The sequence below is a fragment of the Lepisosteus platostomus genome, chromosome 6, assembly GCF_059453375.1.
Source record: "Lepisosteus platostomus isolate fLepPlt1 chromosome 6, fLepPlt1.hap1, whole genome shotgun sequence".
Classification (NCBI taxonomy): Eukaryota; Metazoa; Chordata; class Actinopteri; order Semionotiformes; family Lepisosteidae; genus Lepisosteus; species Lepisosteus platostomus.
In genome coordinates this window covers 16362009-16388491 of record NC_142616.1, presented here as the reverse complement: position 1 = coordinate 16388491, position 26483 = coordinate 16362009, and the positions used below count along the sequence as shown (strand labels likewise).

At 43.0% G+C, this 26483-nt stretch overlaps 1 pseudogene; it reads left to right on the top strand.

Annotated features, from left to right (window-relative positions):
• Positions 1 to 1031: 1031 nt before the first annotated feature.
• LOC148660744 (baculoviral IAP repeat-containing protein 1e-like) lies at positions 1032 to 26483 on the top strand (annotated as a pseudogene).

The window sequence follows — 26483 nt, the reverse complement described above, 5'->3', positions numbered from 1 at the left end:
TCAGCGAGCTGGAGGACGGGGGGAGGCGTCATTCGCTCGTCCCGTCAGACCTTCATCAATAAGTCAAGAAAGCCGACTGCCTTGCAGGCGAAGGGCAGCTGTCTCAGGACAGCGGTAATATCCTAATAATCGCGGGTTTAGCAGCAGGAGTGTGCTGATCTCCAGTTTATTTTGGTTTCTGAGCTCCACCCTTTCCAGGATTAATAACTGAATGGCTTCCCCTTAAAAACCCAATTTCTACTTGTGTCCAAGTTCTTCTTCGGTCCTTGTATTGCTGTAGAGTTGAAAAAAACTGCCCTGAGCTGTCTGGGTCACAGTCTTTCAGGACTGAATATTTGAAAGACATTTCCATGCTTTTCTGGTCAGACAGAACAGACAATTACTGTGTTTTTCAATAGCTGGCTTATAAAGCAACTAGAAATTGCCACGTGATCAGCAAAAAAGAAGACTAACAGAATTCAGACCTTGACCCTAAGGTTCTTAGATAAATGTTTATGTTAGAAACAATGATAATTCTGGGATATAAGCAGAAGCACATAAGCTAGTATTTGCAGTGGAAATAATGTATTTACAGTACATTATTTAAATAATGGTTATATTGTACATCCATCCGTATTCTAACCACATCATCCAATTCAAGGTTGCGTAGGAACTGGAGCCTATCCCAGCAAGCAAGGGACGCATGGTAGTACTGGGGCCCTGTGTTCATTTCCTATAATATGATGGATTGGCGACATGTACATGGTCTATCTTGCCTTGTGCCTGTTGCTTGCTGGGATAGGCTCCTGCATCCCTCACAAACCCTGTTCACGATAATATGGTTTAGAAAATGGATGCATGATTGTGATATGATTGTTTACTATCGGTGTTTTGATTCTTGTCCAGTTTCATATTACGAAACAGTGTTCTAGTTTACCACAGTGAACAAAACATGTGGTCACAATTGGAAATGTTGCGTGACATTTTCATCACTGACTCAGATTCTTTTGTTTTCTTTTTTGTTTTCTGACTAACACATTGATAGGCAGTCGAGTTTCAATTCAGCAGTGTTCTCTGACAATGCTTTTGTTTGTTTTCTCCTAGAGCATGGAGCACGCCAGGAAAGAGCCAGATCCTGAAATTGAGCTTGAGGACTGGGAATTACGTTGCTCTTCTCATTTGAATCTTAGTGCGAAAGCGATTTCAGAATTCTACAGCCGCAGTCTGAAAGCAGCTGTCAAAGACCACACACGGGGATATGATTACAAAATGAGGAGCGAACTGGCCAGGCTGAAATCGTTTGAGAGCTATCCCTCTCTTTCCCCCTTTGCGCCTGAAGAGCTGGCCGGTGCTGGGTTCTTTTACTTTGGATATGGATCGGCTGTGCAGTGTTTCTGTTGTGGGGTTGTCGTCACTATCGCAAGCTTTCAAACCCCCACACAGTTGCACCAAAAATACCAGGAGGACTGTGCGTTCCAGAAGGGGCTGGAAGTGGGAAACATTAATAAGTACGACATCCGGGTCAAAGGTCTTGAAAGCAGTGGTCCAGTAGGTTATACAGAAGACAGCGAGAGGCTTGGGACTTTCAGCAACTGGCCCTTTTACTGCGAGACAGAGCCAGCTGTGCTGTCTGACTGTGGATTTTTCTATACTGGTAAGATCCTGAATTGATTCTAGGTTAGTGATTTGAATTTATTAGAAGTAAATTTGAACCTAGAATGCAGAGGAAGACCCTCTTCAGTAGTCGAGGGAGAGGATGTTTTAAAGTAGTTTTATTTTTAATGTCTTTATTTCACAGCGTGCTTTCCTTAGTTAACTGAAATCTGTTCCCCGGTAACAGTTTGGCGATGTGAATGATGTAAGGAGCAGGAGGTGTTAGGTGAATGCTGGACATTTGTGCAGGCTTTCTGATTCTGGGTACGGCTCCCTTGAAGCGTAGCTCCGGACCCAATGCAGATGGTATAATCTGGAAGTACAGATGCAGCCATTCAAAATGCACGGTACGAACCTGTACTGTGGGCATCTACGCATGCGCCACCGCGCCCTACCGCGGTATGTGATTGGCTGGCCAAAATGACCGACAGGGGCACTCGTGGTGCGTTGGTTGGTTGTGGAAAGATTTAATCATTTAATCTCTTTACTGTGCTCGTTTTAATCCGCTTAGTATTGAATATTTATATGGAATTTTACCACTAAAGGGAAATTTTAGTAGCTGAGCATAAAAAGAATAGGAGCATAACGCATCTAAAGGTCATAAACGATATTAATTTAGGAACATAAACATATTATGTAAACTGTGTATTGCTGGTCTTGGTATTTTAAAGAAAAAATACACACCAGTATTCCATTTCTCCCTAAACATTTTAAGCATCAAAGTCTTACATGTGGTTATTTCGGAAACGTTTTTACGTGCTCCTTGCTCCCTCTGATGATGTTACTGACCGTTTATACAATATATAGTACTTTGTGAGAAAAGTGATAGTTTTAAGCTTTTCTGCGAATACACTCGATATTGGAGTAAAGAGAAGCATACTTTTAGAATTTGATTAATAGGGAATATAATATGGAATCACGTATCTAAAGAAATTAATAACGGTATAACTATATTCATGTACTGTTGCACAAATAGTAGTATAAGACTTTCCATTGAGCTATGTTCATCACATGACTCCCTTGGTGGTGTGATCGCTTAAGTGACTGAGCTGTAATCCTGAGGTCAAGTGTTCAAACCCAGCTGTTGCCATTTGTTTTCTTCTAACAAATAAAAATGTCTTTGAAAAACTAAAATAGCAAATATTATCATCATTATATTGACATTTTTATATTTCTAAATCTCACAACATGTTCGTACTGTATGTACACAGTGGTAGGGTGCAAATTTACTTGAGCCCAAAAGCCCTACTTTAATGAGCAAAGTTATCGTATTTCTCACTCTCTCTCACTCTCTCTCTGTGTGACTACATTGTAAAGGAACCAGTTTCACAGGTATTTTCAAAGTAGAATAAGGGCAAGTCCACCTCCCCCGCTCACATGTTTTCTTAGAAAAAGATTCACAACACGAAGCTGTGTCAGTCTTCTGTGTAAAAAAAAATCGGTTTGACCACCATGGGTGCTGGTTTTAAGACGCTGCTGAGTAAAGGAATTTTCCTGCTGTCAGCAGTATTGTGTATATAGTTGACCCTTACCTGAATGAAAACAGGACATAAAGAAAGGGTTTCAGAAATCAAACAAAACTTTATTCCTTTGTTTTTGTGGTCTGGGTAATTGGAGGCTATGCTGTTATGCTTCCTATGGTGATATACGAGTTTTTCACATGAAGTCGTATTGAGCAGTATTTCTCGCATTGTGAATGTGTGTACACAGCGGTCCCCCTGGGTTCCAGTTAGTGCGTAATTACGCATCGATGAAAAACCGGAGGTTTAAAAAAAGAGAATTAGTTCACTGATAGTTTTATGTGGAGACTGTGAACATTTTCACATGTCGTGGTCTTTAAAATGCATTTGGTTTGAAGGCTTTCTGTGTTTCCCTTCCAAAGATATGGACAGATGAATATTCGAGCGTGGTAAAAAACATGGCTTAAAAACGACATATACAGCTATATAATCAATGTACTGTGATCAATATTTAATCATAATAATATAATAAATATATAACTAAATAGAAGACCGTGGAAGAGGTCGCGCGTGTTCTTGATTTTGCTGTTCATTCTGCGGCTGCAGGTGTTAAGGATCACGTGCAGTGCTTCTCCTGCGGAGGCCAGCTGGGAGACTGGGAGGTGGCCAGTGACCCCTGGAGGGAGCACGCCAAGTGGTTTCCAGAGTAAGCGATGCGGATTCGCTGTGTTTGACGACAGGGAGGAGAAAGAGCACACCCAATAGCACTTTAATCACTTCCAGGTCATCGCATCAATTTCAGTTCCCCTTTATCCAGTTCAGGGTTCCAGTGGCTCAGAGCAGCAGTGCCAACCCCTGCGCCCCCTGTGCTGCCCTGCCCCCCACTTCAGGTGCTGAGGTGTAACTTCTAAAGTCTGTGACCATTGACACTGAGCATCAAAAGAAACTAGAACCCTGAATGCCTGCAAGCTTCAGAAAAAAAACAAATATTAGGTTTCAAGATATCTACTATACAGATTTTGGATATTGATTAAAACTTTGTCCTCTTCTTATTTCATCATTCATGGCTGTCTAGGACGCACTGTACTTGAGTGACTTTGTCTGTTCCACTAGCGCTCAGCCACCTCATTACATCTTGGAACCTGGAAGCTGGAGTCGGTCACCTCTGGTGCACCTGCCTGCAGTGGAGCAGAGTCCTCTGTGACAATGGCCTTTGTGTGGACTGATGGGAGCCTGAAACAGATCTGCCTAAACAATATGAGTGTCTAGTCACTACAGAACTCTTGAGTGCACTTTACTACTTTGTTCAGGCCCTGAGAGCACTGCTGCACACGTTACAGGCTCGTTTCAGTGTGACCGAGTTCCAGGAGCACAACACGCGTTACTCACCTCTTTAGCCATCAATCAAGCCTTTGTGTGGATTTATGGGAGCCTGTAATGCAGACCTGCCAATACACTATGAGTGACACTACAGAGGTCTATTTGTAGTGACTGATGGCAGCTTGATTGCACTGTTCTCTGGGAGCCCATGTGTTGTACACCTTACAGGCTCATTTCAAAGTGACTGTGTGCAACACGTTACACAAAGAGCTTGAGAAAACAGCTGCCTTCAGAGATGAGATGCATGCAGTAAATGCCCTACTTAAAAAAACTTACAAAACCCCAGAGGAAGTTTGTGGGACACACTGAGACAGTGAGACAGTGACAGTGAGACTGAGACAATGTGTTGTCTAGAGCTGAGAGATCACTGAACAGCTTTGCACTTATCCTCCATAAAGGACATAATGGACAGGAATCGGACTGACACCCAAAAGACAGTATGTGTGACCTGGTACCCAAAATAACAGAGTTTGTGATGTTCCCATCTTTTTTATATTTGGTTCCAAGGAAAGAGCCACAGGGGCAGCAAAATGGTAGAACCTGTGTTACTGTGTTACAGTGTAGTAAAGCCAATCTCCCATCAGAACAAAAGCTTTTCTCCTGTTTGAAAGTCTAGCTAACATCCATAGACAGTCATAGTTTCCAGAAAAAGGACAGAAATTACGAGTTCTGGGACAGGTGCAACGGACACAACATTTTTGCCAATTGATGATAACAAAAATAAGAGACTGGCATCCAGCACATCCAACAACTAGAAAGATCTCTCCCAGTCCGAATGAGGTTTTCCATAAAAAAGTCCTTGTAGTCCCATACAGAAAAGGAGAAAAACATTAGAGTTGGAGATGGCAACATTGGAGGGTCAGTGTGTTTAAAGGCCTCAGTGAGCCAAAGCCCCAGGTTCAGCAAAGGAGGTCTGATTTAAGTAGAGATACCAAAAAATGAACACGCATCAGCCCAGGTTAACAGCTGCGCTTCACATCCTGCAATCTCCAACTTAACCCCAGCGCTATGCAACAGTAATGTTATTCTGTACCACCAGGAAACTCCACAGTGCAGTAGTCAGCAGTGTTGATTCTGATGAAAAATTAAGTGAGAAATATTCAGTTGATTTTCTTTTCTAGCCGAAAAATATAATTTTTCTTCGTAGGTGTGACTACCTCCATAGCAGACTCTCAGAAAGGGAGATTTTAGAACATATCCGTTCATATGTTGGATTCCACGGAATAACGGTATGGGTACACAATACAGAAGATTTTTTGTTTTCAGGTTCAAACTGTTTTACTTTTTATTTCAGTTTACTTAATATTTTTGTATTTTCAAAATATTATGTAATTTTGATCTGCTATGGTAATCATATATGGGATGAAATCATAGTATTTGATTTATTTAAATAGCATGTTAAAATAACAAATCTCAATCATTTTTCCATGATGGTCAAAAGCTGTCCGTTTGTCATGTGAAAATGAACTCTTCAAATTGACCCTTTTGAAATTTTGCCTTTAAATCCACAACAGTGTGTAAGATATTCATTGGAATCTAACATGGTTTCTTCGTCTTATTTGGTTTGAAGATGCTACCTGTTCAGGAATATTATTTTTCATTAATTATGCTGTTACTCTTTTTATGTAACTATAGGCCAAACATTACTTTGTCGACAAAGTGAGTGAAGAAACTGAGATAGCAGATCAGAGTCGGAAAGGTGAGTACAGAATGACTGGTCTAGCAAAGACTACCTGGAGAACCTGAACTTTACTCCAGACTCAACAGGATTTAGAATTATTTCAATCCATCCATTTTTTAACTGCTTCAGCCAGTACAGGGTCTTGGGAGAGCCGGAGCCAATCCCAGCAAGCAACAGGTGCAAGACCTGCCCAGGCACACACCCTGGACACCCAGTCCATCACAGGGGACGCACACTCACAGCAGGGCCAGTTTTCCCAGAATCCAGTTCACCTACCAGCATGTCTTTGGTACCCCAGGAGTTGAACCTCTGGCTCAGTGTTGTGTGCCAGCAGTGCTCACCCCTGCGCTACCATACGCTCACCAAGGCCATTTCCGTCCCCACAGCCTCGTCAGAAGAGATCCTTCGTAGCATATTTGAGAATGAGTGCTCTCGAATGGAGTCCTACTTCCAATGGCCAAGCGACTCAGCTGCAGTCCCATCCAAACTGGCGAAAGCTGGCTTCTTCTACACAGGTGAAGAATGGTAATTTAAAAATCTAAAAACGCCAACACTGACATCTTGCATCTGTGCTCACCCAATGTCAGGCTTTTTATACATATCAGTTTAGTAACAATTTTGTTATTTTTAATAGAAACACTGGTGTGCTCATCCCATATATAATCACAACTGTTTTTTCTAAAGTCTGCTGTTCTTATCTTTTTATCAGTGTTTTTGTTGCGGAATTAGTGGACAAATTTAATTTTGGTGTGGCTGGTAATTTTAAATCAATCGTTCAGTCTTTTGTTTTCTCTAGAGCCCTTTGTAAAAGAATGCCACAGAGTGCCTTACAGATTGCTATAGCAGGTAAACGGCACCTGACCATGTGGCCAGGAAAGAGAAGAAAACAACCCCCCCCCCCCCCCCCCGTGGGTGACAAGAAACCTCTGGAGGTCCCAGGCACCAGTGGTGACGCCCCCCACCCCTCCTTCCCCTAATGAGTTTTTTGGCACATAGATCATATTAAACCTTGGTCCACTATGAACCACTGTTCTGCTTGGTATGTGATGTTTTTAGCGGATCACTTAAATAAGGGGGCTCTAGACCCTTTAGTGTTTTGTGGAGAAGACGAAATGCTTTAAAGTCTGTCCTAAAACAAACCAGGAGCCTCTGTGTGGATGCTGAAATTGAAGAGTTGTACTCTTGTTTTTTTATTCAAGTTGAGAGACACGTTTCAACATTTTAAACACGGTGAAGTCTGGATATAGTGCAGTCTTCTGTACCAGACAGCAGCAGGTTACAACAGTCTGGTCTCTGTAGAAAATAAGTCAATCTTGTAAAGATCTTTCTGATGTGTCGATGTAACTTAAAAATGTATGTGTAGGTGAAGAGGAAACTGTTCAGTGTTTTCAGTGTGGTGGGAGGATTTCACATTGGCCTGAAGGAGCTGATCCAGTACAGGAACATCAGAAGATCTTCTCACAGTACGTTATTCTTCCACAGATAAAAGAGATTTCCTTTTATCTATAGATAAAAGTTGCTACCCCCGCTCAAATGAACCTGTCAAACACCTGTAATAAAACATCTAACTGCAGTTATTAATGTCCTGCAGCACTGAGTAGCATAAGCCATTTTCTACAAGTTTTGACTTTCAGAGATGCAAATTTTTCTTTGCGCAAATCAGTCTGTGAGCTTGAGAATGGAAGCAGCTAGACGTATAGAATTGTAAATCTTTTTGCATATATCTGTAATGGGAGTGAATTTCCTCAGGAAGGATTTTTTCAAGGTTTTTAAGCCCTTATATATCTTTATAAGGTGACAAGATTCCAGATTAATCCTTCTGTTATTAATACACAAATAAACGTCTGCTTTCAGATGCCAATATATTGTTAACATCAGTCAAAATCCTCAACAAAGTGACACTGCCGTTAGCCTCAAAAAGGTAAGGGTTTGGATAGCTTTTAAAACTTCCACCTTTCCGTCTTGATTATTCAGCTCTGATCCTTGGAGTGCTATCTGTTTCAAAATTGCTCAGAATCAGCTGGAGCACTAAAAAGACCTGAGAGTTACTGAGATCAAAGACCTATAGAGGAAAAAGGAGGGAGGATTAGCAGATGACATCTAACAATTAAAAAATCCTGAGTATCCAGCTGCTTGTTTTCAATTCCTCACCCTCTTAATTACCTAACTGAAGCCTTGATTTAAATAACGCGATGATTCATTGGAGTATTTTTAGAAGTTTTATTTTTCTACCCAAAATTTTGGAATTTGAGATTACTTATGAGTAAGTGTTAAAAGCGACCAGACATTGTCATTTCGAATTAATCCTATTGCTGAGTCAGTAAAGGATTCAAGTGTGTAACTGAAAGCTTGGTTGGAACAAGATCCAGTTCCGACCATCAGCACAGTGATTGGAGAGTGATTAGAGAACCTGTCTTGATTTAAAAACTTAAAACCTTAATCAGAAAACTTTCTTCCCACTCATTGCAAAATTCTATGAAAAACAGGAACACAAAGACATATGCAAAATCCAGCTAAATAATGATAATAAATGGTGAAAAAGAAAGAAGCTAGAATCACTATCAGGAAAACAGGGCATCAGGAAATTTGGGGGATTTTCCAAGACATTATTTTAGGGGCATCAGGCATGAAGACCAAATACTGTAAATCACTAATCTTAGAGAAAACATCAGCTATCACTCAGGAAGTGAAAGTGCATGAAAAATTTGAGGTATCAAGTGATATCATGAAAGGAAGATATGAAAAAGAAATATTAACACAATGTTTCCCAAATATCATCAGTGATTTCAGGGCTTTATTTTACATTAGCATTTGAGAAAACAATCTAGGAAACTAGTTGTCTTTCAGCGTGTACCGGTGTATTTAGAGATGCCTGTCTTCTCTTTTTAAGGAGCTCAATCAAGATACTGGTGTTTCTGCCCGGCTTCTCCTATCGTCTTCCACAGGTAGTAAATAGTTTATTTGGTATTTGACAATACTTCCCATATTGTCAAACCTAATATATTTGTCTCTGTGAGCTGTATTCTACTCACTCATTATACTTTATTCATTTTTGTGTCACTCTTTAGTGACAGTAGCATTGGGAAAAATATACAGTACGTTTCCTGCAGTTCATTTGTAAATGTCTTGCACGGTGTTTAGTTCAGTTTCATTTGACTGATGAACTTACCAGCTCGTAGGATTAACATGCAATTCAAGGAATCATTATGCAAGCTTGGTTCAGTTGTCTTTTTTTTAATCATTATTTCAGAGTCTCGGCTGGAATTAAATATGTTGGAGAAGGAAGCCAGGAATCTGCAATTCCTCCTCAAGAAGGCCTACGCAACCAAGGAGTTCAGCAGGTCCTTCCCGTTCTCCGATATCCATATTCCTTTTGATATCCGCCTGCTGTACACGGAGGTAGTCATGGAGACGAAGGACTTCAGGAACGTTCCTCTTGCTCGGGTCACTCTGCCTGAAGTGCTGAGAGACCTGCGAAACATCACAGTGTTAGAGGGCCAGCTAGGGAGTGGGAAGACAGCCTGTCTGAAAATGATAGCTATGCTCTGGGCTCAGGGGGTGTGTCCCGTTCTGAGGCGATTTGAATTAGTGTTTTATATTCCCTTGAACTGTGCCCCTGAAAAACTCAGCGTGACTGAAATACTTAGGGATCATCTTCTCAAAGAGGAGCTGGGTATTTCAGAGTCAACCTTCCAGGAATTGATCCGTCATTATCGAGAACGTGTCCTGTTCCTGCTTGATGAATTTGGGAAGGATGCAAGTCCTCTTCCCATGCTGATAGAGGAGTTGATTCATCGGACCCACTTGTGGAAAATCCAAGTAATCGTTGGTGTAAGAACCCAAAGCCTTTACCTTATCCGGAAGCATGCTGAGCTCCTGATCGCTATCCTAGATTTTCCTCTGCGTGGCACCATTCGCATCTTACGGAGTGTGCTGTCTTTCAACATGGTCCAAGTGGAGGATGTTTACAAAAGATTAAATACATTCCCTGCCATCTGCCCCATCATCAAGACCCCCCTCTTTGGGTTAGCAGCCTGTGTGTCAAGGATTAAGATCCCCAACAGAGAGTTTACCAGCATCTGCCTCCTCGACTGCTACCTGCAGTTCATAAGGAAAGACTCCGCTGGGCAGACGGGTGTCTGCGTCGACACGGTGTCCAGCGTGGGGGAGCTCTGTCTGAGAGGGCAGTTCCGTGGGCAGTTTGAATTCACAGAGGCTGACCTTCTCCAGGCGGGAGTGAAGGAGCCAGAGGCCCTCAGGCTGGGGCTTCTGAACAGACTCACAGCCCAGAGAATCCAGCCAGTGTATCGGGTCTTTCACGTCTGTTTCCAGGAGTATCTGGCCGCGGTGCGCATGAACGAGCTCATGACCTCCAGCGTCCCTGAGGAGAGGGAACAAAGTCAGAAATACTTAGAAGAGATCGATTCTGTAGCTACTTTTTTATGCTTTTTGCATTTCCTTACCTTCACCTCTACAAGGTCAGAAAGAGCAGCTACAATCGTCACGGACTATACACTGGACAGGATTAACAAGAACGCTGCTTTCAATGCTGACAAGGCAATCAAAGCGTTCCATACTCATCACCCTGAGATCCGGGTTTGTATTGATACTTTCCTGCATGCTATGAATGCCGCCCCAGATTTACGCATCACTGTTACAAATACTTTTCTCTTCGACCAGGTTTTAAGAATGCTGATTGACTCCCCGTATTTACCCTCCTGTTCGTCAATAATCACAGAGGGAATGAAAGGGAAAACCTTCCTCATTTGCTTCTTTCCATTGTACGGACTGTTTTATTTCATAAGTCAGTATCCAGAGAGCATTAAGGGGATCAAGAGCTTTCACCTCCAAATTACAAAGAAAATTACCTCTTTTGATGAGAACGATGATGCAAAGTGAGATGATCGCTTTCAAATAACAGAACCACCAGCTGTTGAACAAGAACTTGCTGGCTCATTTAGTGATCCTGAGAGATTGAGGACAGAAAAAAGAATGTTTAATCATTTGTTAAATTGGGTAATCGGTTTTTTCTCTGCTCCCATACCTGAGGAGTTTATTGATGTGCTGTGTTCAGCTTACAACAGACATGAATTTAAAATCCCCCTTCTGCACGTGACCATCGTGCAGACGAGACAACTGGCGGAGAAAGAGCTGGGAAACTTGAGCCTGCTGTTCTTCCTCTCAGACTCTGTGGTTCTGGATGTCCTGGACAGTTCAGGAATAGTTCAAGAACTGCATCTTGTTCTGGAAAAATATGCAGCAAAGGTCAAGGGGTTGCTTGTGTTATCCAACCGAATGAGTGAAGAAGAGCAGCCAATTCTTGCCTCACTGCCCAATTTGAGGTCCTTAACTCTGATATGGACGAAAGCAGACATTCCAGGTAAGAGGTCAGTGGTGTTGTAATGGTGTGGTCAGCAGGCCCGGATCAAGTGTCAGGAAACTCCCTTTCAAGGACAGCTTGACTGTTTCAGAAGGGATTAGGATGCTTCTCTTCATTCAATAACAAATGTACCTACTGAATTTTAAACACAATGCAGATCTTTTCAGTTATTTAAAACTTTGAGAATTTGTTTTTATGTTTATAAGAATCCATGGGAATCAGACTGCTGTAGTATGTTCAATGTACAGAACAGTCTGCCATCATGCTGTGTCAGATGATTTTAGACTCAGGCATGTTAGCATTGTGCTTTCAGCAGTGAGGAAAAACTGCTTAATTAGCATCTTAGTAATAATAATGTATAATTTTCTAAATGCAGCTAAAAATCCCTGTAATTCTGGGGTAGGTTAGATATAGAATATCAGATAGTGTAGTGTGGAATAACTTTTCGTCAAAAGAACCTTTCCTACATAGAAAGCCATCGAGTTCATTTTGTAGTTATTAGTGAATTGATCCAAGGATCCAGCTGTTTCCTGAAAGAAAACTCTCCCACCACCCTTTGTGTGAAGTGTTGTCTCCTATGCTATACTTTAAATGTGCTTCCCTGTAGCTTCCATCTGAGCAGCTCGTTGCACACTCCCACCATCCTTTCTGTAAAATAGAGCCTCCTGGCTTGACTGAAGGATCTCATCTAGCTGTTTCGAAATGCACTTGCATGTTGTTTCTACTTGTGCAAGGGTTAGCTTGATGTCTCCACAAATGGAGAATTCTCGAGCAGGGACTTAATGCTTATGAGGAAAAATGGGGTGTGGTTACCTGTGTTACAAAACTGTACATTTCGGTACTTATATTTTTTTATCATTGTTAAATGTTAAGTTTATGAGAAATAGTAAAGTGTTAGTAAATCTTACTAATGAGTATCATTGATGAAAATGAGTACTGTAAACTTCCAAAAAGATTTTTTTCTCCTATAATTCAAATCATGCTTTTGTGCAAACAAATTATATCAATGCTATGTGATAGTTTACTTACAGTATATTTGTTTTTTGTTTCATTTTTGTAGTGAACATTTCCTTTACTTTTTATATCTTGTTTGCATTACTATTATAAATGCAGCACTATCGTCCTGTAATAAAGTTTATTTCTGCACAGTAATAAGAGATTGATAGCTTAAGGGACCACAGAGGGTATTTGTTATTTAACTTTTCTTAGTTTCTTAGTAATGACTTACTAATTCATAGTTTAACAATTTAAATTGCCTTTTCTAATGTTCCAGAATTACTACTCCGTCAAATGGACAAATTTGCAAAACTGGAAGAACTGAAATTAGTTCTGTCTTCAGCTCCAGGAAGTTTGTGTGCCCTACCAGCTGGATTCAGCAAAGTGGTTACCCTAAGGAAGCTGCACTTGACTAATAACATGCAAGAGGAAGACACTATTCTGGGTAATATTAAGTGAATCCATCCATCCATTTTGTAAAGTGCCTTATACAGTACAGGGTCGTGAGGAAGCCAGAGCCTATCCCAGCAAATAAAGGGCGCAAGACAGGATTGACCCAATCAGACTGGATGCGACGCCAATCCGTTGTAAATCAGACTCAGACACAGACACAAACACACACACACCAGAGCCAATCTTCACAGAGGACAATTAACCTACCAGAGTGTCTTTGGACCGTGGGAGGAAACCCACATGAACATGGGGTGAACATACAAACTCCACATAGACAGCAGTCCAGGTGCAGAATTGAACCCAGTGTCCCAGTGCTACAAGACAGCTGCCCTGTGCCCCTGAATTGGAATAAACATTTAGGAAAATAAACTAAAAATAAAAATCAATCAAAACAAATATATATTTAAAAACAAAACACTTAATGTGACCAAACAAATCAAATGTTGTTGCTGCTTGAATTTAAATATCTGCCCAACCTGCGTTCCAGGTCTTAATTTTTCAAATTTGATTATGTAACCAACTACAGTATAAGTTACTTTCATTATTAATACCAATAACCAAAAGTAACTAAAATATTGGAAAGTACGATGCCGAAGTCAAATCAATATACAGTAATTATTATTGGGAAAGATCCTACTGTATTATTGCAACGTGATTGCACTGCCCTGCTTGGTGAAAGAACCAGCAGCTCTGGTTTTCAGGAGGAGTGGCCAGTCATCGTCTGCACCAGTAACAGTATGAAGCTGCTGATGGGTGGTTTTCGATTTTTTGTTTCTGTTTTAGCGTGGCTTCTTGCGCATTTCCCACTCTTGTCCAGCTTTGTACTGGAAAGTGACTCCTGTCCTGGGTTGGAAGGCATCATCGGCGCCCTGCCTTGCGCTAGCCTGCAGGAGCTCAAACTGGGCTGCATAGTGTTTACCGATTCTCAGCTGAGCACTTTTGGTGAGCCGTTTCCTTCTGCCAATGAGTCTGCGCCATGTTCTGATGGATCACATTCCAGATTGTTGTTCTAGCAGTTCTTATCCACACCAGCAGGTTTTATAGAGGTTATCAAAACTAGTCACCCTGCCCTAGACATTTTCACATATTACTGACAAAATAATGTCAAAATAAAAACAAAGGTCTACAGCTCATCCCAAATCAATTAGAAATATAAGACAGAATGTAACTTGCAAGAGTAGTTAACTGCTTTTGCTATGAAACACTTGAATCCAGGGCATTATCCTCAACAACATGCCCGGGTATCTTGTTCTGCACTCTCATAGTTTCCTTCTGTGCTCTTTGGTTCACATTTCACTGTTCATTCTGAAGATGCCCAGCCAGAGTTTCTATTTCATTTTCATCGCAATTACTGTTCAGAGCATCTGACCATTTGTTTTTCACTTGGAAGACGTATTTTACAGTGTGTAAATAAAGGTAAAATAAATTGTGATTTTAGGTTTATTTCCCCTGCACAACCTTTTCACAGATCAAACTGTTCAGAGGGTATTCTATTTCTGGACTTAATAGAAGAGAAAATGTAAGAGTTGTAGTTGTAGTGTAGTCTCTGCTAATTGTAAAGTTTTGTTTTTTTCTCAGTTGCACAGCTGGGGAGATTCACAAATCTGAAAGTGCTGAAGCTGTGTAATGAAGTGTTTGACTCTGTGGAAGTAATGCCAGCTTTCGGTAGGTGGAAACTGACTTGCGAAAGGCCAGGCACTTCTCGCTGAGTTACTGAAGCTTTCATGTGAACCGCTCGTCTTATTGACAATGAGACTGTAACGTATTTATGATTTGATCTTGATTTCTATGACTTTTTTAATATAGGCTAATTGATTGGTTGATACGCAGTTCAGCTCCAGTTTCTTCGAGATGCTGGGCATGATTGTGTTGACCTAAAATCAGTTTGCTTGCTCTGCATGGGTGGCACGGTGGCTCCCTGGGGTGTATTGCTGGGACATTGGCATTGCCTGTCATTGCACTAGCAGTTCTGGAGCCCTGGGTTTAATTCTGGACCTGGGTGATGTCTGTGGGGAGTTTGCATGTTCTCTTCGGTTTAGTGTGGGTTTTTTTCAGATGCTCTGGTCTCCTACCACAGTCCAAAGACATGCTGGTAGGTTATATAGATCTGTGCACATCTAGATACATCCAGGATGTATCTGCCAGGCACCTGTTTCTTGCTGGGATAGACTTGTAGTGATTCATAGCCGTTCAGGGACGCCAAATATGTAAGAAAACTGGCTCTCTGAAGGCACCAGTTCTGTAGGGTTTGGGCATTTACTGAGACAATTATTAATTGTAGCAGTAAATCACAAAGTTGATTCTTTTGATGGCTTTAGAGTCCAACCATGCGACATAACTCAAACAACGCACACACACAGGTACTAATACACGAGGATACATTTATTAATACATAGAATATGCCTATAAACCTAACAGATCTTATCGAGAGGGTTATCAGAATACAAAAGGTATATATTCAATCAGTTACAAAGTGTTACACATATCAAGAGGACATACGTTCAGTATATCATTCATTAAGACCGTTTCGTAAATGAACTTGGTTATAACTTCTACATTAGATACTCGAAACAAGTACATAACTCTTAGGAATTAAATTGATATCAACTGGTTGGGATAACAATTGAATTCTTGAGCTGTAATGCATTGAAGTTGAATACTCATCCAATCTTTGGGGATTCAGATCTCCTGCAGGCACAAAGAAACAGTTGCAGGCTGTTGCTGTCCAATCCGCGCTCTCTGGCTCGGTGCCAGGCTGTGCTGTGCGGCTTGCGACGGTGCGCTGCTGATGCTCACTGACCGGCTAGTTAGTGTTGGCTTTAACTAGCAAAGTTTGTGCACAGGAGAAAAGATGACTGTGGGTCCCAGCAAGTCAGGAAGAGGACCGGTTCGTTCCTGATGAAGAGATTGTTCTGAATAGTGATTCAGCTGTCCACAGTTCCGACCTGTTCACGAGGCCTGCTGCTGGGTACTCCCTGGCAACCTCCTCTCTAGACTCTCAGAACAAAGGAAAGTTCTGGCACTCGGACACACTGGCCGTTCCGTGGTTGTCCGGGCTGAGTCTCAGGATGGTCAGGAGGCGCGCTGCGAGAATGTCCTGCCCTTGGGAGCCTTCTTCTCCTGGGCCGTCCTGCCCTGGAATTCTCACAGAATCTTGTTGAATCTGAATCTGAATCCGAATCTGAATCTTGTCTGAATCTCTCAGGCTCTCTGTGTTGCCTGTTTTTACCTGGAGGAACTTTAGCTCATTGATTGGCTGAAAGTTCCATGGGCATCAGAGTCCCACGTGGGTTACTCGGCCCTACCAGTCCCTGATTGGTTGATCAAGGTGAGATATGAGTCACTTAGTCCTGACACTTAGTAATGCAGTCCAGATGTCCAACTGGCACTCCCTAGACAGATAGGCACCAATGGATGACCATTGATCATGATAGCCAGGCTTAGCTAAGTGCATCCCCCTTTGGGAGCAGTCCTTGGACCTTAAATCACCTTGCATGAATGGTTTCTCTTTGGCTGCACCACAGAGATGAACAGAGAAATGAGGCCTAATTTGGGAAAGCTCAGAAACACTTAATTCTGCCTTATTATTAAGCCTCGCCGCTACATATCCCCCCTTTTTGAAGGTCACGAGGTCCTGAGGCGTTGTTGCCTTCAAAACAAAACAGAGTTAAGTGATGTCCCTTGCCATTAGAACATTAATCTTAAATGTCTACATTACTCCTCGAGAATTCATACCGGAACCAGCATTGGATACAAACAGGATGACTAACATCTGGAGTATGTATAAACACGGTAGGAGACATTATCTCAGTCTAGGAATTACACATCAGGAAGTTCACTGTCAATATCTGATACCTCTGTGGTAGATATTTGGGGAGAAGTCACTTCCTTTCTTTTGACATGCTACCTTTGACTCATTCATGCTACCCAGAGTACATCTTGATGTGAGAGTACATCATTCAGAGTACACTGTCAGTCATGATCCAGCTACCTGGCAGTAGTGTTAAAATAACAACGGTTCCTGTTCCCAGCCCTCCGATAAACCACAACACCTGTGTTGGGTATCTGCTAGGGTGGTTTGGAGGTTTGTTCCATTAAAGCAAACTAACTACCTGTACCTCTTCAGGGCTTACTGTTTCTTGGATTTCTATCCAATTCCTTAGTGTGGCACCTGAAGGCATCCACGACCTCAAGTTTGGTCTTAAATTGTCTGGTTCCAGACCGTACAGTATTAAGTTCAAGAACACTGTGGCCTCCTCGGGAACTTGCAGGAAACTGTTTGATTAGGTAGCTGCATTGCGGTAGCTGTATCATGCCTGTCACAAGTCATAGTGTCAGTTAAATGTGGTGTGCTGACCAGCCATTTACTTCCCACCTGCTCTTCGTGGGGTTCATTAACCTCCCTCTGCTCGTTAGTAGCTTTACACCCTTCATTGGTGAATCGTTTAGACACAGCCAATGGATAGCTTTGGTAGCCATACCCATCTCAAGATTTGGAACCAAATTCAATCTTGGATTGCCTTCTGGGTGAGCTATGAGCGATGGGGTTAATGTCACATACTCCTCTACTGAGAAGAGTGGAATCAAGTGGGTTGGGAATTGTGCCATGGCTAGACTGGCCACAGTGGCACTAAACTCCCTTAACAGGTCTTGTGTCAACATTCTGGCCTGTTGCACACAAGCATAAACCCACTGTATAACACCAACAATCATGTCCACTGGTTGGGGAATAAGATTTAACCCTGTTGCATAGGAAGTTGCCTGTAGGGTTTCCCCTAAGCTTTCCAACTTTTGCTGCTGTTGATACAGTCTGTCACTACCCTCTGGCATCTCTGACACCTGCCTTCTTGGGGCAGTCAGGGTGAGAGTGCCAGTAGCACACAAGCCTACCAGAAATAGCAAACGTGCAACAGTGGCGGCAGCAATCAGTCCTCCCAAAAGTCTTTTCGGGTGGCTGATCCCAGTCATCTCCTTCTGAGTGACTGTTGCCTTTCTAAGCTGGTGCAGCGTGTACATGGTGTCTTTCTCAGTATGCCATGTGGCATCTTGGGCACCAACATCCTGGAAATCTGTGGAGATCTGACGCAGCTGCTGATGCTGCTCCTCCTTTTCCAGGGCATTTGCTTTTTCGATTTGTTCATGCCTGTGCTCTAGGAACCCTGCAGGGGGCGGTGCAGTGGTGGAGCATGCCTGACCCTCGGCTGAGTGGTCATCTGGAGCACCTGAGTGATCTGGGATTGTTACCCTATTCTCACTGTTCAGGTCCACCCTGCACACTTCCTGATTGAGGAATTCCTCTATCGGCATGTTTACAATCGTTTGCTGGGGGTAGGTGTAGGACACCTGCTCGCTCCCCCCTTCCCTCGCTAGGGGTTCAGGGAGCTGCCCCAGCAGTGGGATAGCTAGTTCACTGTCTTTGAACTTACTATCACTCACCAGGCCCATGTCAGTGCAGGCGGGGATTCTGACACCTCTCTTTGCGATGTCCTGCACTGGCAGGCGGGTGACTTGACCATCCAGCTCCAGTCTGGCTGAACCACTGTTGGTCAGACTCAGACTGACAGACTGAGCTGGTGGCTGTAAGAAAACCGGCTCGGCTTTCATTCCCTGTCCCTTCTGGGGGACTGGGTGTGTTGGAAACCCTGCCATTGAGGCAGGAACAATCAGGTCAGTCTCACTCACTACCTGGTAGTCGTGAGAAATAATGTTACCTGACTGCAGGTTCCCTGGGTCAAAGCAGAGGGAATCAGCATCTGGGATCAGGTGTGTCCACAGCGCAGTAGTCTCAGCGTCCAGCTGGACCTCCTGTCTAACCTGTGAATGTTGCACCAGGGGCACCTGGCGGTGGCCCTGTGACAGCTGCTCAAGCAGATCCTCACTAATAGAGGACCTCTCAGGGCTAAGGGTGAGGGCTACATCACCAACCTGCTCTCCTGCCATCTGGATCCCTTCCACCACTGCAGGGTGGTGGTCCTGACCCCTCTTGGGTGCCAGGGTGCACAGGGAAAGCTCCTTTTCATCGCCAGGTGGGGAGATCTGCTCCTCTTTAGGGACATAAAAGGTGTGTGCTTTACCTGGTGGATCAGGCGGCTGCTTGGAGCACCGCTCCTGTGGCATGGAGGCTGTTGGGACCTCAGCCGGGACACGACTTCCCTGTATATCCGGGGAACAAGGAAATATTTTTATTTCTTGTCCAGAGGGAACAGAAGGAATCTTCACATAGGCTTCTGTGTTCGGTGGGCACTGTGTGAGCACAGTCTGCCTCTTGGCCCCCCTTTCCTTCTGTACAGAAGACTTAGGAGCCTTGACCTGTTTCCACACTTTGCCTTTCTGGTGATCCACCAAAGGTTCCTCTCTGAGTCGCATGCCCTTTTCTTTTTCTACCCGTTTGAGCTTGCCGTGTGACATCAAACACCTCTCAACCTCAGTGTCAATCAGTGTCTCACTGTGTAAGACATCTCCCATGGCAGCCTTGAGGTAAAAGCTTCTTGCTTTTCCTCTGTGTTTTACTGCCTGCTCTGTGACTTCAGGGGTGGAGTCAGCACTCACTTGGGAGTGGCTGAATTCATCCAGGCAGGAACTCTTCCGCTCAATCAGATAGACTGAGGGAGGGAGAGGGGGCGGGTCTCCGCCTCCTCCAGTGGAGAGTATCAGCTCATTCACGCTTCCGGCAGCCTTGGGGAGCGGTTGTCCCTGTCCTAATAAAGCTTGTTCAAGCCTGGCCAGGCGGGCGGCTACTGAATTCTTTTGTTCAGCCTTTTCTAGCCCTTTCCCTGCCCCGGTGTTCTCATGGCACTTAGGACGCTGGGTGCGGTCCTGTGTGCCTGCTTTGGAACGGGGCTTAGCCAGCTCAGGAGCCTGTGCTCCTTCGAGCAGGAGGGAGTTAACCCTGCTGGCTCTGACGGCGAACACAGTCGCTTTAACAGCTTTTTGCTCAGAGCGACTTTGGACATCATACTCCCAGGCTTTCTGCACGAATCTCTTAATATCAGTCATTTTCATGGTCTGGGCATCTATATGCATTAAGATCATCTTTCTGACTGACGGGTGGAGATTCGCAATGAATAAACCCTTGAAATGTGTGTTCTCTTCGCAACCCTCATCATTTCGCCCTGCAAAATAAGTTCGTCTAAGTCTCTCGTAATATTCGCGAGGGGACTCTGCTCTCTCGTGCTTAATGTTAAGAGCGGCGGCTATCGCAGCAGTCGGGTCAATAAACGCACTGTATTCTTCGATAAGTACTTGACAAAGCTGCTCAAAGTCATTGCAGACTTCTTTCATCTGCCTAGCCATCCACTCATGTACAGCTCTGCTGGTAGTTTTCCTGACCAGAAACACTTTCTCCTGTTCTGTGGCGTTTGGCAGGTACTGCAGGGTATACCTGAGGTCTTTAATATAACTCTCGATATTATTCTCTGACACTGCTGGGTCAAATCTCTCTATGTCCTTCGCTAGCTCTCTCAGAGAATGGAGATTTATCCTTCTAGCTTCTCCGCTGACGGAGATATGGAAGAGATCGTGGTCAGACCTGTCGCTTCTAGAGAGAGTGCTTAATAGCGACTCGAATTCAGACCTTTTAGCAACCATCGTTAAACTTAAAGAGTATTACTTTTAAGTACGAAATTACAGTTTTACCACAGAAAACCACAAGATCAAGTATGCAATCAACCCGGTAGATTGCAAAAGATCACAAAACAATCAAGCACTGCTTAAAGAGCAAGGGGAACTTTTTTTTCCTTTCGGCTTTCAGCACACTGTATTGTCGTGTATGAAACCCGCGGCGTTTTATATTGAATTATTCCGCTTGGTTGACTCATTTCAGTCTTGCCACGCCCGTGCCAGGGACGCCAAATAAATGTAGTGATTCATAGCCGTTCAGGGACGCCAAATATGTAAGAAAACTGGCTCTCTGAAGGCACCAGTTCTGTAGGGTTTGGGCATTTACTGAGACAATTATTAATTGTAGCAGTAAATCACAAAGTTGATTCTTTTGATGGCTTTAGAGTCCAACCATGCGACATAACTCAAACAACGCACACACACAGGTACTAATACACGAGGATACATTTATTAATACATAGAATATGCCTATAAACCTAACAGATCTTATCGAGAGGGTTATCAGAATACAAAAGGTATATATTCAATCAGTTACAAAGTGTTACACATATCAAGAGGACATACGTTCAGTATATCATTCATTAAGACCGTTTCGTAAATGAACTTGGTTATAACTTCTACATTAGATACTCGAAACAAGTACATAACTCTTAGGAATTAAATTGATATCAACTGGTTGGGATAACAATTGAATTCTTGAGCTGTAATGCATTGAAGTTGAATACTCATCCAATCTTTGGGGATTCAGATCTCCTGCGGGCACAAAGAAACAGTTGCAGGCTGTTGCTGTCCAATCCGCGCTCTCTGGCTCGGTGCCAGGCTGTGCTGTGCGGCTTGCGACGGTGCGCTGCTGACGCTCACTGACCGGCTAGTTAGTGTTGGCTTTAACTAGCAAAGTTTGTCCACAGGAGAAAAGATGACTGTGGGTCCCAGCAAGTCAGGAAGAGGACCGGTTCGTTCCTGATGAAGAGATTGTTCTGAATAGTGATTCAGCTGTCCACAGTTCCGACCTGTTCACGAGGCCTGCTGCTGGGTACTCCCTGGCAACCTCCTCTCTAGACTCTCAGAACAAAGGAAAGTTCTGGCACTCGGACACACTGGCCGTTCCGTGGTTGTCCGGGCTGAGTCTCAGGATGGTCAGGAGGCGCGCTGCGAGAATGTCCTGCCCTTGGGAGCCTTCTTCTCCTGGGCCGTCCTGCCCTGGAATTCTCACAGAATCTTGTTGAATCTGAATCTGAATCCGAATCTGAATCTTGTCTGAATCTCTCAGGCTCTCTGTGTTGCCTGTTTTTACCTGGAGGAACTTTAGCTCATTGATTGGCTGAAAGTTCCATGGGCATCAGAGTCCCACGTGGGTTACTCGGCCCTACCAGTCCCTGATTGGTTGATCAAGGTGAGATATGAGTCACTTAGTCCTGACACTTAGTAATGCAGTCCAGATGTCCAACTGGCACTCCCTAGACAGATAGGCACCAATGGATGACCATTGATCATGATAGCCAGGCTTAGCTAAGTGCATCCCCCTTTGGGAGCTGTCCTTGGACCTTAAATCACCTTGCATGAATGGTTTCTCTGTGGCTGCACCACAGAGATGAACAGAGAAATGAGGCCTAATTTGGGAAAGCTCAGAAACACTTAATTCTGCCTTATTATTAAGCCTCGCCGCTACAGACTCCAGCTGCCATGCAGCCCTGTACTGGATAACATGGCTAGAAAATGGATGGATGAATTTGGTTTACAGAATTATCAATTTTTAAAAATACACCGCATAGATATTGTATTGTATGTGTGCCTATAAAACATTTAAGTATCTACAGCTGGCATCTATATGTGCCCTGTGATGGAAAACCAAATGATGAAAACATTTGACTGTCCATTGGACTTGTTGTAACAGTCTTGAAACACAGGCTAATGCAGAGAAACAGACATACAGACATAAGGCTCAGAAACAGCACTGTTTATTTATAGTGCAAGGAAATAAAAAAAACTCCAAAGTAAAAGCCTAGCTCTTTTTCAGTCCCTCACTATCAGGAGAGGGCAGCTAAGCTAATTGCCCTCCTCAAAGAACCAAACAACTCTTAACTCCAGTCTCTCTCTCTGTGACTCTTCACAAAAAAAATGTTTCCCTGAGTCTCTTCATACTAAACACTTCCAGAACCTTGCAGCTCTGTCCTCTGTGTCTTTCTCTTGGTCCCTCAGATGCACAAAGCCTAATGGAGGATCTGCCGTCTGTCTTCAAATGGCAGAAAGCACAGCAACTGACTTTTGGAAGCTTGAGCTTCCTTCTCTGTGATTTGACACCTGACCAATAATCTTCCACCAGCAGGTCAAGGGTCAAGTGACAGCGGGCAGCAGCTCACACCCCCCAGCAGTCTGGGAAATGTGGTCCAGACAAGAACCTCCAGTTTGTCTTGACTCACTCCCCTCTTGCACATATTTGTACAGTACGTATAGTAAAGAAACTGAATGTCCTGAAGGGATAGGCCGTCCTGAAAAGAGCTGAGTAAAGTAAGTGCTGCTAATTATCTGTGTTCTCAGCTTGTGCTCTGCAGAAACTTAAAAACCTTGAAGTCTTGCATCTGCCATTTGGAAGAGGCATGAAGGAGGCAGCTGAGATGATTATTAAAGCTTGTCAAACTCTGCCGTGTTTGAGGTCCCTTCGAATGCACTCCTGTTTGAACGATGACAGTCTTGTCACATTTGGTAAGTTGTACCAAGATCCTTTACGTTTAGAATAGATCTGCAACAGAATAAGTGCTTGTTATGACAAGCCTACTGTATGATTTTCAAATGGTGTAAAAATAACTAAATCAAACCTGCTAGTGCTGGGGCCCTGGGTTCAGTTCCTAAGATGCTATCTGTGTGGCATTTGTATGTTCTCTCTGTGTTGATGTGGGCTTCCACGCACATGCTGGTAGGTTAATTAGCCTAAGTCAAGAGTGTGTGTGCGTCTGCCCTGTAATGGACTGGTGTGCCATCCAGGGTGTATCCTGCCCTACCCCTGTTGCTTGCTGGGATAGGCTCCAGCTCCCCTGTGACCCCATGTGGGATATTCTGGTTAGGAAGTGGATGGGTCACAGAACGCAGCCAGAAGGTTCAGAAACAGTATTCTCTACTTTATCATATTTTTTGTTTTCTATGGAATTTTTCAAATACATTGCTTAGGATGCATCCTACAGTATGTCTGTTAAAAAACATTCAAAACATCTAAATAAAGTAAGTGCTTTTAGTTATTTTAATCAGGCATAGGAAATCATAAAATTGAGCTTTTTCTAATTTTTGATAAGCTTCATGCCAGAATTGTTATCCTATTGATTTAGGATTGTTGTAATAAAACAGTAGTTCTGTTTCTAACAATAGTGCATTTCATTTTTCAATGCAATTGAAGATTTATTATTAGAAATATAAACAACATGGTAGTATTAGTATTCTAAAAAAATAATATTGTTTAAACCTATCTATCAGGAAAACATTATCTTGGTTGATACTACTGTTTTTAAACATTTTAAGCATTAAATTTTCATGGTAATGCTATATCAAATTTAGATAACTAATTTGTGGAAATGACATTCAAATGAATTAAAATGCTTGATTAGCTGCCCTTACCTACAGCTGCAATACCACAACTGTATTCCATGTAGTAAACAAATATAAATCTATTTTTTAGCAAAGGCAACCCAAAATGGCCATTTCCTTGGACTTCATAAACTCATTATAGACCACAGCATCAACACCACAGAAAGAGGCTGGCAGGAATTGTTCCACTGTCTGGGGCGCCTGAGTAACCTGGTGAAGGTGGACATCTCCAGACCTGTGTCTCATCTGATGAAACCTTCTTCCCGTCTGGTCATCACCTTTGTGAGGGCCATCGCGCAGCTCCCCAGAATCCAGAATGTTCTTCTGCTGGGCTGGCTGCTGGACGAAATGGACTGGAAGCTGTTCGAAGACATGAAGAAGAGGCATCCTCAGTCACGACACATTAGTTTGACCTACAAGATGCATGTTCAGCCAAAGATTGTAGAGAGCGTTTGAGCTTTAGTTGGCAACACGTACCACAACTTAACAGAAATCAATCCCCGTTCAACCATCGCTTTCAGACGCTGTTGGCACCCGGTACAGGTGTACTTGAAATGAAATGAGATGTGTACTTGTACTAATTAACTGCTTTCTCTGTGTTTTTCTATTATTGGAAAATAAGACTGCAAAACCTCTAAATATATTAATATTAATTATATTTTCATTTCCCTGAACAAGGTCTGAAACAACTCCTTAAGCCTTGCAGTCTTACACTGACTGTTCTTGGATCCTATGGGGAAATAGAAAGGGCAGAAGGGTTGTGATCTGTTTTGTAACCAAGTGTATTCTGTAAAAGGATGTGATGAACTGTCTCCAGTCATTCGTCCTGCTCTCCTAATATGGACTAGCTGTAGATTGCTGTAATATCTGTCGCTGTGCTGTTGTTGCCGAGGGAGCTTGGTAAAGTCCCTGATTATCTCCAGCTGGCAGAAGAAATAAAGCTGCAGACTGTTGTTCGCTGTAATCTCCTGAGAGCTGGTATCCCATGACACCAGTTAACTGAGGCTCACGCAAGCACATCACCAGTTGGGTCATCTGTCATTCCAGCATCCAGCATCCCAACAACTGGAGCGACTTGTGTTAATAGATACTGGCCAGAAGGAGCCCCAATTGGAAATGGCTTCGCCCAGAGGTTGAATGAACATTCAAGTGCTTGTGAAGGGCAGGGTCTTTATTAACAGCCGTTCATCTCTGATATCCACAAAATGTGTCCTCTCAGACATTTCCAAAGGTGTGTGTCCAGTGTTGTACACTGGGCCATGGAAGTGTCAGGGAATGACGATGCCTCAATAACGGAGTTACTTTTATTTTGTAACCGACTGCACCGCCTAGCAATTTGAAAGGGTGCCAGGACTCTATACACTTGTGTTTCTCGAGGGAAAGCAGGGATATTGGGGATTTGGGGGTACAGAGAATTAAGTTGTGGTGGCAAATGTAAGGGGACGTTCAAGAAAAGAACCTTCTACGTCTTTTTAAAAGTGATTATTTATGGTAGTTCTTTGGAACACCGCCCCTTCTCTGTCCTGTGGCTGTGGTCCAGTTCTACACAGCCAGAGTGCTGCAAGTCTTGCAGACGGAAGAGGAGACTCCTCCTGTTGATCTCAAGGCGGTGTAGGACTCCACACGTCCCAGTGACTGTGCGGCTCCTACTGGACAGGTCCGCAGAGCAAGTGAGAGGCGAGCAACACGCTGCTCTGAATTTCCTGAGGCTCATTCCCAATGTTCGGAGAAGCAGCACTGAACTGAAATTACCTGAAAAGATCTGTTACAGAAGTCTCTGAAGTTGATCTTCTAAGAGCTGCAAATACAATTAATTTGCAAATATAATTTGTGTTTTACTTGCAAGTCATAAATGCTACACAGGAGAGACCTCTGTAACTACAGTGAACTAAAATGACCTGAAACGATCTGCTCCTCTGACCTTGTGAGTGAGTGGGAGAAGTGAGACTGTTCACAACTGTCTTAAATAATGACTTTTAAAAAGAGGACGTGTCCTTGCACTGGCCTACGAACGTTACACTCGGAATCCCCAAATCCTATCCCTTTTCACACTCAGAAGTGTAGAGTACCATACTAATGAAAAAGTAACAAATCTATTAAGTTAACAGTCAGAGGGGGCAGATCACATTTAAGACATACACTGAATTTAAATATGTATTTAATTTTTGTTCTTAATTAACCAGGAATTCTGAAAATTCACTATTGCATACTAAAGGCTCTACATCTATCAGATGAAATATAGAATCTTATAGACATTACAATATATTGTTAAATTGCACTGCTTAATAAACATGAATTAATAAAC